Source organism: Typopeltis vanoorti, chromosome 1 (assembly GCF_054136105.1).
Source record: "Typopeltis vanoorti isolate ZY-2024b chromosome 1, IOZ_Tvanoo_1.0, whole genome shotgun sequence".
Taxonomy (NCBI): domain Eukaryota; kingdom Metazoa; phylum Arthropoda; class Arachnida; order Uropygi; family Thelyphonidae; genus Typopeltis; species Typopeltis vanoorti.
The window spans coordinates 145237135-145248526 of NC_143549.1; the positions used below are offsets into that span (position 1 = coordinate 145237135).

General features: G+C 34.8%; 1 protein-coding gene across 2 annotated transcripts in view; it reads left to right on the forward strand.

Moving 5' to 3' along the window:
- The window catches only part of LOC150110511 (arylsulfatase B-like), a 318735-nt gene that overhangs the window by 176732 nt on the left and 130611 nt on the right, over positions 1–11392 (forward strand). The window lies entirely within an intron of this gene.

Sequence of the window (11392 nt, forward strand, 5' to 3'; positions counted from 1 at the left end):
CGAATTTCCGTGTAGGAAAAAACCCCTACCTCCGTATGAGACCAGCTAACTCACCTTTCGTGGAAAGAGACCAGATAAAGGTTCCTCACTTCACGGACCGGAATCTAACTCAGGTTTTTCCGACTAAAGGGCTTTTTCATAGCGGTACCAATATGCATAAATAATGAATGCATCACTCCATTCACATCCCAGAAAACGGAGCTACGGAGGCTCTAGTTTTCGAAATATAGAGACGCTTAATTTATCAGCTTCCTTTCTTTAGTCAAAGATCCAGAAATCATTGAACCATTAGATTCTAAATCTTTAAGATGTTGGCAATTGAAGTACTCATAGAAATTTAAAAGTGTAGATATTCCATAGTTCCAGATTAAGAATATATCATCTACATATCTATTCCATAATTTTGGTTTATGTTGGTATTCTTCTAAGTTCTTTCTTTCGAATGTTTAAAGATTTTCTAAAACTGGAGAAAAAGGACTTCTTTCTAGACCAGAGTTCTAGGTTCCAGATATTTAAGAAGTGCTATGACTCTTTGAGAATTTATCTTGTAGCAGGACGAGGAGATCGTCTGTTGGAAAGTTGGTAAACAGATTTACTACATCAGAGCTTGCTAAAATATTATGTTCAGCAAGAACGAAATTGCTAGTATTGGAAACAAAGTGCTCGGAGTCTTCAACAAAGGACGGTGATTGTCATGTCAGACCTTTTATTAGTTTAGCTAAATGTTTGGTAAGAAGGTATGTCGGAGAATCTACGTCTTGAGCTAGAGAAGGATTTCGAAATTATGTAAAAATATCTTAAAATGTAGAAGTAAAATAAAAAAAACCCTTAGCCCTTACTATGGTTCTAATGTACTACATACGTACAACCTTTCCTGGGTGAAAATCACATAAAGAACTAACGTATCCAAAAAACCTGTCTCGCAGAAAAAATCCAGCTATTACATAACTGACAATGTTTCTGCAAAATAAAATGCAATTAATAATATCGGACTATTGAATGATCAGATCCATTAGAAGGGCCTTATGGCCCATACTTGGATGATTCGAAACCAATTTATTGCCGCTTGTTAATAACACAAATTAAAATTTTAAGAAATATAATGTAGGGGTGGGGGAGAAAGAAGAAGAAGACGCATTCTAATGTTGCGAGAGAATATAGAATATCACGTAGTTCAATAAAAACAAGGAGAAAAGATTTTTCAATTTTTTTTTTCATTTAATTCTTCCGAATAAGTAAATATTCATTTCAAGTTATAGCAATGCTGAAGAGACTGTTATAGCAAAAATCAGTTTGGGAACGTTCAGTTTTCATATGTGAAAAACTAAATTTAAAAAGACGTAGTACTCGACTTTTCTACAAAACTCAAAGAAAACGAATTTCATAGGAGCAATGGGTGTTTAAACTGCTTTATAAATTCAGTTAAAAAGCGTACGATAAAACATGATGCAAATATGACATTCTAATTGCCAATGATTTTGCGCAGCTTTGAGGTGAAGAAAATGACGAAGGATTCCTATGTATAAAATTCAGAATTTGAGTTCATTACATGATTCAGTAGATGCATCCACCAACATGTTCATAATAATATATATTATATCAGCATTAACTAATAATAATGCCGTATGCTTTACTTATGCTTTTCACAGAACAGTGCAAATCTAGTCTGGAAAGTTGAAAAATATTCCAGAGGAAGGCAATGGCAAACCACCTCTGTACCTTGCCGAGAACATTCTATGAACATGCCAAAAATGAGAAAGTACGATATGGTGCTGGATGGTAAGACCCCCGGGCCTGAAGGCATCCAACATGCAACTGGGGGAGAACATAGGACTTCCACAAGTAGAACTAGTTTTTATGATGTGTCCAAGTCAAACTCGGAAGAAAGCTTGGTCACGGATGTTGCTGGTTGGAAAAGGGAGGCTCCCTATTTCACAAGAAACCAGGATTGGTGGTTTCTTGTGAAACCACCAATCAAGAAGCTGGATATATTGGGAATAAGTGAATTTAGATGGACAGGAATGGGCCATTTTCAGTCAGAGGACTATATGGTGTATTACTCAGGACATGAAACAAGTCGTAAAAATGGAAGATCTTTCTTACTCAGTAAAAAGATGGCTAGGTCTATATTAGGCTATAATCCAGTGAGTGACAGAATCATTTCTCTCGGAGTGAGTGGACATCCAATGAATACCAGATTTATGCACCCACTACAGAGGCACCAGAAAAAGACATTGAAGATTTTATGTCAAGTTACAAGAAGTGATAGTGATAGATACAACACCAAAGCGCGATTTGTGGCAACTGATCAGAGATTGGAATGCAAAGGTGGGAGAGACTGAGGAACAGGGAATAACAGGTTGTTTTGGTTTAGGTATTCGTAACACTGCAGGGAAGAAACTAGTTGAATTTTGTGCAGAAATTCTTTGCTTGTTTCTAACACCTGCTTTAAAAACAGCACAAAAGAAGATTCTACACATGGATATCACCTGATGGACAATACAGAAATCAAATTGACTATATATTTGGACAAAGAAGATGGAGACGTGCAATTCAGTCTGTCAAGACTTTTTCAGGTGCAGACTGTGGAGCATACCATGAGTTATTAGTGGCTACGATACATGTGAAATTATGGAAACTGAAAACAACACAAATGTCGACCAGATATGATCTTAAAAACATACCAGCTGAACACAATATTAGCACAGAACATTCAACACACTCAATTTGTGTGAAAGAGAACCAGATGAACTATGGGAATAGATTAAAGATATAATTAAAACAGAAGCAAAGAAGAATATTCCAACAGTTTGTAAGAAGAAGTTAAATGGCTGTCAGAAGATGCCATCAAAAGTGCTCAGGAAAGGAGTACAATGAAGGCCACAGGAAATTTACAGGAAGTATGGCATTTGAATGCAGAGTTTCAACGACAAGCCAGAAGAGACCAGGAATGCCAACAAATAGAAGACCAAAACAAGAAAGGAAAAACAAGAGATCTTTTCAAAAAGATCAGAGAACTAACAAGGAAGTTTAGTTACCGAGGTGACAATATTGAAAAATAAACACAAAGGATATCTTATAGAAGCTGCAGACATCAAAGAAAGATGGGAAGAGTATACAGAACCCTTTACAGAAAGGACTCTAAATTACTCAGAAATTTGAAGAACAGGATTATACACAGGATCCAGTACCACTGGAGAGTGAAGTGAGGTGAGCACTGCAACAGCTATCAGTAAGAAGGCACCAGGAAGAGATGGAATACCTATCGAGCTACTCAAAGCCCTGAGAGAAGAGACAGTTAAAATTTTAACAGCTCTATGTCAGAGAATTTGGATCACAACTAAATGGCCTAGGGAATGGAAAAAATCAGTTTATATACCTTTATTGAAGAAAGGCGATGCAAGAGAGTGCAAACATTACAGAACTATAGCACTGATTTCTCATTCAAGTAAAGTCTTACTTAAGATCATTCAGGAAAGACTGGAACCATTCATGAAGATAGAAATGTCAAATGAACAGTCAGGATTTCGAAAAGGCAGAGGAACAAGAGATCAAATCGCCAATGTGAGATGGATAATATAAAAAGACAGGAATATCAAAAGAACGTTTGCCTTTGTTTCCTTGACTATAGCAAGGCTTTTGACTCTGTAGATCATGTGAAAATGTGGAATGTGTTAAGAACGATGGGAGTACCAGAGCATTTCTTTATCCTTCTGAGGAATCTTTATTATGAACAAGAAGCTACTTTCCGAACAGATCTTGGAGAAACTGAGTATTTCACAATAGGTAAAGGGAATGCGACAAGGATCTGTACCTGATTAACTTGTACAGCGAATACATTTTAAGAATGGCAGGGCTAGAGGAGTCTTCAGTTGGAATTAAAATTGGTGGAAGAAATATTAATAATTTGAGGTATGCAGATGATACCACCTTGCTAACAGAATGCAAAGAAAATTTGGATGAACTTATTATGAAAGTTAAAGAAGAAAGTGTTAAATATGGTCTTAAACGTAACCTCAAAAAAAAACAAAAGTTATGGCAACATGTGAACTTAATCATTTTGAAGTAAATGGGGGGAAAATGGAAGCAGTTAACAATTTTGGGCTCCTAGGATCCCGAATTGATCAAGATGGTTATTGTACTGAAGAAGTTAGAAGAATATTATTACTCGGAAAGAAAGTAATGATAAATTTAAGCAAGATCTTTAAAGATAAAGATATTAGCCTCCCAACAAAAATCAGAATCGTGAAAGCAGTGATATTCCTTGTGGTACTGTATGGATGTGAAAGTTGCACCCTGAAAAAGAGTGAAAGAAGGAAGATCGATGCATTTGAATTATGGGTTTGGAGACGCTTACTAAGAATACCATGGACTGCAAAGCAAACCAATAAATCAGTGATAGACAGAATAAAGCCAGATTGCTCCCTCGAAGCTATGATCATCAATCAAAAATTGTCATACTTCGACATATTATGCGAGGAAATGACAGTCTGGAGAAGATGATGATGCTTGCTAAAGTTGATGGAAGCAGGAGAAGAGGAAGACCAAGAATTAGATGGGTGGATGGAGTTAAAAAAGCAACTGGAATGCGTTTGGAAATTCTGAAAGATATGGCCAGGGACAGATCTGAATGGAGAATGTATGTTCATAGAATCACCAGGAATCGAAAACGAGTCGATGGAACATAACAACAACAACAACACTTTACTATGCATATAAGCATATAAATATAAAATTGGCATTAATTTTCTTTAGATCTATTACAATATATCATAAACAAAATATGTTACACGTAACTCCTCCTGATATATGTTATGAAAACAATTAAATCTATACATAACTTCTTTTAAGAAACGTTATATAAACAAACAAATCTACATATCTTTAAAATGTGATATCACGATGCATGTTTTATGCAAAAAAACGTACAGAAATAAATTTTTTTAATTTGTATACGTTAACAAAGTTCTTAGAGTTAATCACTTTTGTAAGAAGTCTTTCATTTATTTATTGGTATGGAGTTTTCTCCCTTTTCTACTCCATCCCTATTGGCGTGAGTTGAGCCCCTTCATGGGGGTTAAGTATTTATGACTGTAGATCCGTGTGTGTGTTCACGGGGCCGGTTTGCCTGCTTGCGGGATGAAAAACCCCAGTTAAACTAGGGGGAAAACCCCTGTTCACACCCAAGACCGGCTAACTTGGCTATGGCTGAGGAAAATCCTTAAGCTCCTCACGTCGTCGTCGACGGGAATCGAACATCGGAAACTCCTTCCCCGAGCATATGGTTGCGAAGCGCAAAGCCACTAGGCTAACCGCGCGGACTGTAAGAAGTCTTGAATTATGGTAACCAGAATATATTTTAATGGCAACCAGAAGAGGTTTTTTACATCCTTGTGTCATGTTCAATGTATTTTCCATTTTTCTGTCACATTAGTGACATTTTTGCTAACACTTTTAATTGCATTCTTTCCTGGAGTTCTTTTTTTTTTCAATTATTGAACTAATTTCGTAATTTAGAATTTTGTTCTAAATACATCATCATGAACAATTTAGCTTGCTTTTATTCTGTTTATTATTTCTTTCTTTTCTTTTCTTTTTTAATCTCCTTCTTTTTTGTATTATCTATTCTGAAGTGCTTAGTGTAAACAGAAAAAGTAGCAATCTCTTTTACATTATTCATTATTATAGGCGGGAGAAAATTATTAGTTACACTAATAATTTTCTTTTCTCCTTCATGCACTGCAAGTGAAATTAAAGACTAAATCCCTCCTCTCCCATAAATTGTTTTACCTGCTTCACAAATGAGATACGAACGGCGTACTAGAGTGCTGTGGTACAGTAGTTGACACATAAACAAAAATAAAGAGTTACTGTTTATCTTATCTTTATTAGTTAAACATTAACTGTTTTTTTGTTTATGTGTAAACTATTGTACCACAGCATTCCCAAATTCTTGCTAAGAAGACACAGTCATTCCAGTTAAGTTCAACTTGGGTATAGTAGCACTTTGATACTTTCTTTAAATTAAGGCTCAAATTTAAACAGCATCTATCTTAGGTAGCTTGGCTAGCGGGGTGGTTAACATGTTCGTTCTCCCATCAACAAGCTACAAGTTTCAAACGCCTCTGTGGGCACGGGCGTTTGATTATTTTTATGTAGGAAATGAACTGTATCACCTGATACGATAATGGACTAGAGGTGGCCTGAAATAGCTTGAAAAAGTTCAATGTTCGGTCTTATAAAAAATATAATAAAGAATCCATTGCCTGCCCATGGTATTAAGATTCTGTGCTCGGTATCGACTCCGTGTTGCGCCAGACCAGACTTTTTATTTATTTTATTATTATTTTTTGGTTGGGACATAGGAATGATCTCACAGTATTTTCTGAACCGAACATCCTCATTGTCCAAAGTATATGAGAGACGAGACAGTCACAAGAAACCTAGTAAACACCTGGAATGGATACTGTTTATCCTTGGTGGAATGTAACATGAAGATTTTTTCTTTGAAAAGAAAGATTAGGCACTAAATAATGCTTTTTAGGATTCTTGAAAAAGGTTTTCAGAGATTTCAGTAAGGTAAAAAGAAGGCAGGGACTTCATATGCAGGGCCGGGATTCTTAGAAAGTGCCTCGTATGTATGATGCGCTTGTGTAACTTGCATTCTATGGTGTGCTGGATCTTTTATGGGTTGAAAGCATTTCGAGACATAACTGTTTGGATAATGTCAAATTCTAGTTTAAATTTAAGTCATAAATCAGCATGTATACTTTATTAAGAAGCATTTTGATTATGACAATTTTTTTTGAGGAGGATGATGTGTCGAATCCTACTGTATACATAGCTGTCTATGATTGTCAGCAGTCCAGAAGACGAAGAGCCCAGCGGATACCAAGAGAGCAAATTTTCTGTGTTTTTTGCGTTGGTGAATTTAACATACTATTGTATGCTGCCGATTTTGGTTAGGAATGAAGGTGGAGCAACTTCAGGATGTGGCCATATAACTAAGAAGTCATCCAGGTAACCTTAATGCATAGCAAATCGAGCAATTTTATTATATCAGGAGGGAACGTTTATGAAACCAGTTTTAGGGTTTCTGGTAGTGGAACAATAGTAAATAAAGCTCGACGAAATTGGAAGTGATATCTGTAAGTTGTAAGTGTAAGTTTCCCTTCATCCCCAAGAAATCGAATTTTATTTCTGTCTGTATATCACAAGGTTTATATCTACTGAACTATATCACTCTAGCATGCGACTCATACTCATGTTCTACTTTTTTTTTTTTTTTTGAAATCGTCAGTTAGGTCGAGGATAATTTGATTTTTCTTATCGAAATATTTTGTTATATATAGCAGTAATAAACGTTCTGGAGTCTATATGTTCATATAATGTGTTTCTATGTCTCGAGTGCATATTTATTATTAAATACTTTTGATATGTATTTGTTATTTTTCACTTTTATTATAGGAGAGAATGAACTAATAAGTGAAAGTGAAACAGCTGCTATTATAAAATAAGTTCGAGCTGGTGGATTTCTCTTTTTAAAGTTTATGGGCTTCGTCGCCTGTGTTCTACAAATTTCTATTCAGCAGAAAAAACAAAACTGATGTTTCAGCAGATAAAATATTAAACTAATAAACTGAATTGTCAGTAGGGCTATCTATCCGGAATAAGGATATATTATTTTCATTTTTTCCGGGTTTGCTCCGGAAATGAAATAAAACTGTCGAACTCAAAGCAGAGGGTGTTACTAATCTATGTGGGTCAGCTATTTACTGTCAATTTTGCTCTTTTTCTATGCTTGTACAGAGTGATCTGCCATAAATGTATCTCATATAAATACCCCATCTAAGTTCCCATGAAAGAAACGTACTTTCTTTTTTTTGTCTGTTACACTACTGAAATGCAATGTCTGCACTGCTTCTCATATTTTTCGCATTCGGTTGTATGAATTTCATCTGCTGTGCCAATAAACCTCATATTGTTTTTATAGTCGCTGATGATTTAGGTAAGTACTTAATGGAGCTGCTATTTTTTGTTTAGATTACTAGTGTTTATCTTCAATTTCTATCATAGCTGGTAAGCGTTTTCTACGTCTAACCTGTCGTCGAGTTAGAAATGTCTAAGTAACTTCCTTATTACTTTCCTTGTTTACATACTTCAGAGACACAGAAGTCCCACATGAGTAATTAGTCGCGCTTATCAAACTAAAGGTGCGGCCAAAAATTTTATGAAAGAATAAATATTATCCGTGTTTTTTTTTTCTTTCAAGCACAGCATGGGCAAATTTCTTGAGCGGTCCTGTATTCAGTGATGTTTTGGAAGAGGAGAAAAGTCAGAATCTATAAAGACATAGGAACTAGCAAGTCTTATTTATATTTAAAATAAAAGAGCATACGTGAACGTTTAATTGTTTTTTTTTTTTTTTTTGGAAACAGATAGGTAGCGAAGGCAATATAATTACATCTTGAACTGAACCCCCCCCCCTGTGAAACTGTAATCAGATCTAACACTCTTTGACTTCGAGTTCCTTCTTTCACATGCTCTTGAGGGAGTTGTCTCATAAACTCAATAAATTCACTTTCATTCTTTTCCTAAGGGGTTACTGCTATCCAATGTTCTTATAATTAAAGTCTCCCATTATGATTACTCCATCTTTATTTGGTGATGTATTTCTTCGTCACTATCAACCGATCCATTAAGTCTATAACAATATCCAACTATGTACTTCGTCTTGTTAGACTCCGCCTTACACCAGTTGGCTTCAAACTCACTGCCACATGAAAAACTGTTACTAGAATTGTACTCATAGGTCTCAACTCTAACTGAATTCAAGTCATCCAATATCATCAGCACCACGCCCCCTCCTCTCCAACCTGTCTATCCTTCCTAAAAGTACTATACTCATTACACTCGATACCAGCTAGTATGTCTGTCTCTGATAGCTAGGTCTCACTAATGCCTACAATGTGAGGTCCCAACATATTTACTAAGGCAACAAACTCTACCCCCTTTGTTTCTTATACTCCTAGCTTTCATGTATAGACATAAGTGGAAGTCCTTTTTGTATACTCTTCTCTAGTCTGGTGACATAGTTGGAAAACTTGCAGATCTCTGTTCTTATCTAGTTTCTTATTTACGCAGACATCCATGTACATGCTTGATAGGTCCGAAACGATCAAACACAAAACCGTTCTCTCCTCATAATCATTTCCATGATAATGTCCATTCCCATCATTAATACAGTTACATAACATTGTCGCCCTTACACACAGATTATTGAAGCATGTTCAGTTTAGATATATCTGTATGGTGTCCCGATACTTGTAGCATGCAAGAGAAAATAGTACATAAGCTTCATACAAAAATGTAGAAAATATGGTATATTTTATTTTAATTTTTGATTTATTACTTTGAACTAAGTTCACAATTTTCTGACATATTTTTTATATTAGTACAAAAGAAAGTGGTAAGAAATGAGTCACACTAGCAGGAAACAGTTAATAATCAGGCTCTGCTATTTATCAGTCCGAAAATCTTTTTCACCAGTATTTCTAAGACTTTTAAATAATATTACTTACTGAATCATATTAATCTATGAGGGGGCGAAAGGACTTTGCATTGGTGATCCAGAACCTTCCAGATGTATCACCATATAGCCACTAGAATGTGGAATGCAAGTTTAGCATGGGATTTTTCGTACAGTAGGACAAAGTTTCACGATATAATCCTAGTGAGACGACACACTGATGCATTGTGTTTCAGCACAAAACGATCAGTTCTCTCCAGTTGAGAAACAACAACGTGAAACGAGCATTCTCTCCTGTTGAGAAAAAACAACAATAAGTACATCCCACTCATTCAAAAATCCATTTTGAATGAGAAATCATCTTTTCATGATATACTTTGCTAGTGTCATTGCTTTGAAGTTGATTTACTAGAAGAAATCATGGTTGATTCAACGTTATGGGCGATTTCATGAATTTCTTCCAGTAAAGTATCGTTAATGTGCCGTAATCGAATCTATGCTGAGCATCTCTATTGTATAACTGTTTTCAGTCGTCATGCTATTCTGTGACTACGTGGTGCATCCCTACACTCATATAATGCCATATTGTAGTCGTATGAGGACGCTTGCGATGCAAATACATTCCTCACCTATTCACCCTCCTTTCTTTCCCCTTTCACCCCTTTAATAATAATAATAATAATAATAATAATAATAATAATAATAATAATAATAATAATAATAATAATAATACTGTGTTTGTATTCAACAGTTTTTAATTTTAAATTATTTAATTTTTTAAAGTAATACATTAAAGTATTGTTTCTAGTCTAAATAATAATAAAAAGAAGGAGTAGAAGAAGAAACTTTGCAGATATCTTCCTTTTATGCATGTCACCTTTTCCCAAACCTCCCATTCTCTCCTTCGGGTGTGATATCCTCCAACAACGATTGTGATCTTAACCGTAACAAATAATAATAATAATAATAATAATAATAATAATAATAATAATAATAATAATAATAATAATAAATATCATAGTGAATGAGAAATTGCACAAACATATATTTATTACATTTATCCCTGTTTGTTCTCAATCCTTCTCCAGTTAAAATCTTCCGATACTCATCCAAGAATCGGACAGAGAATCCAGTAGCAATCTCTTGCTGTAAGTCAATTAACAACGGAATGAGCAAGGGATTTAAGAAGGGTAAGCTAGTATGGTCAGCTATACATGATCGGTAGCATATTCAAATTTCGATAACCAGCAATGTCCCGAAATGATGAAGGCCTAAAAATGTCATTTATAAAATTGGCTCTCGTAACGAAGCGTAAGAATAAAATACTGGATTTTCACAAATGATTCCGGTATTTCAAATGTAAGTATTTACTGAAACATTAAGATACAGCAGTAATAAATATTGGGAATGACAGTTAGAAATATAAAGAGTTTATTTTATTTTTATTTCATTTGGAGCATCTGTGAATTATTTTATCCTTTATGTAATTACTAACTCCTTTAAATTTTCATTATGTAAATGCATAATGAAAATTTAAAGGAGTAAGGTTAGAATGAAGTGGCCAGGAAACTTGTTCTTAAAAGTACAGCATTCACCCAGATATATTATGCAACTTAAAAAAAAAGTTTCGTTTTCTTTCAGGCACTTTACCATCATTACTCCATCTAAAAGTAAATCTAATTTGACTATTGAAATTGGTTTAATATTTCACTGAAAGAAAGATCATTCCATCTTCAACATAACCACCAACCTATGTATCGTTGTTGATTACATTAGTCTAGCAAAATGTTCCAGTTCTTCAAAAAAAAAAAAAAATTTCATAGGGTTGAGATTTGTAGGCCAGTCAAATTAATTTTGCACATC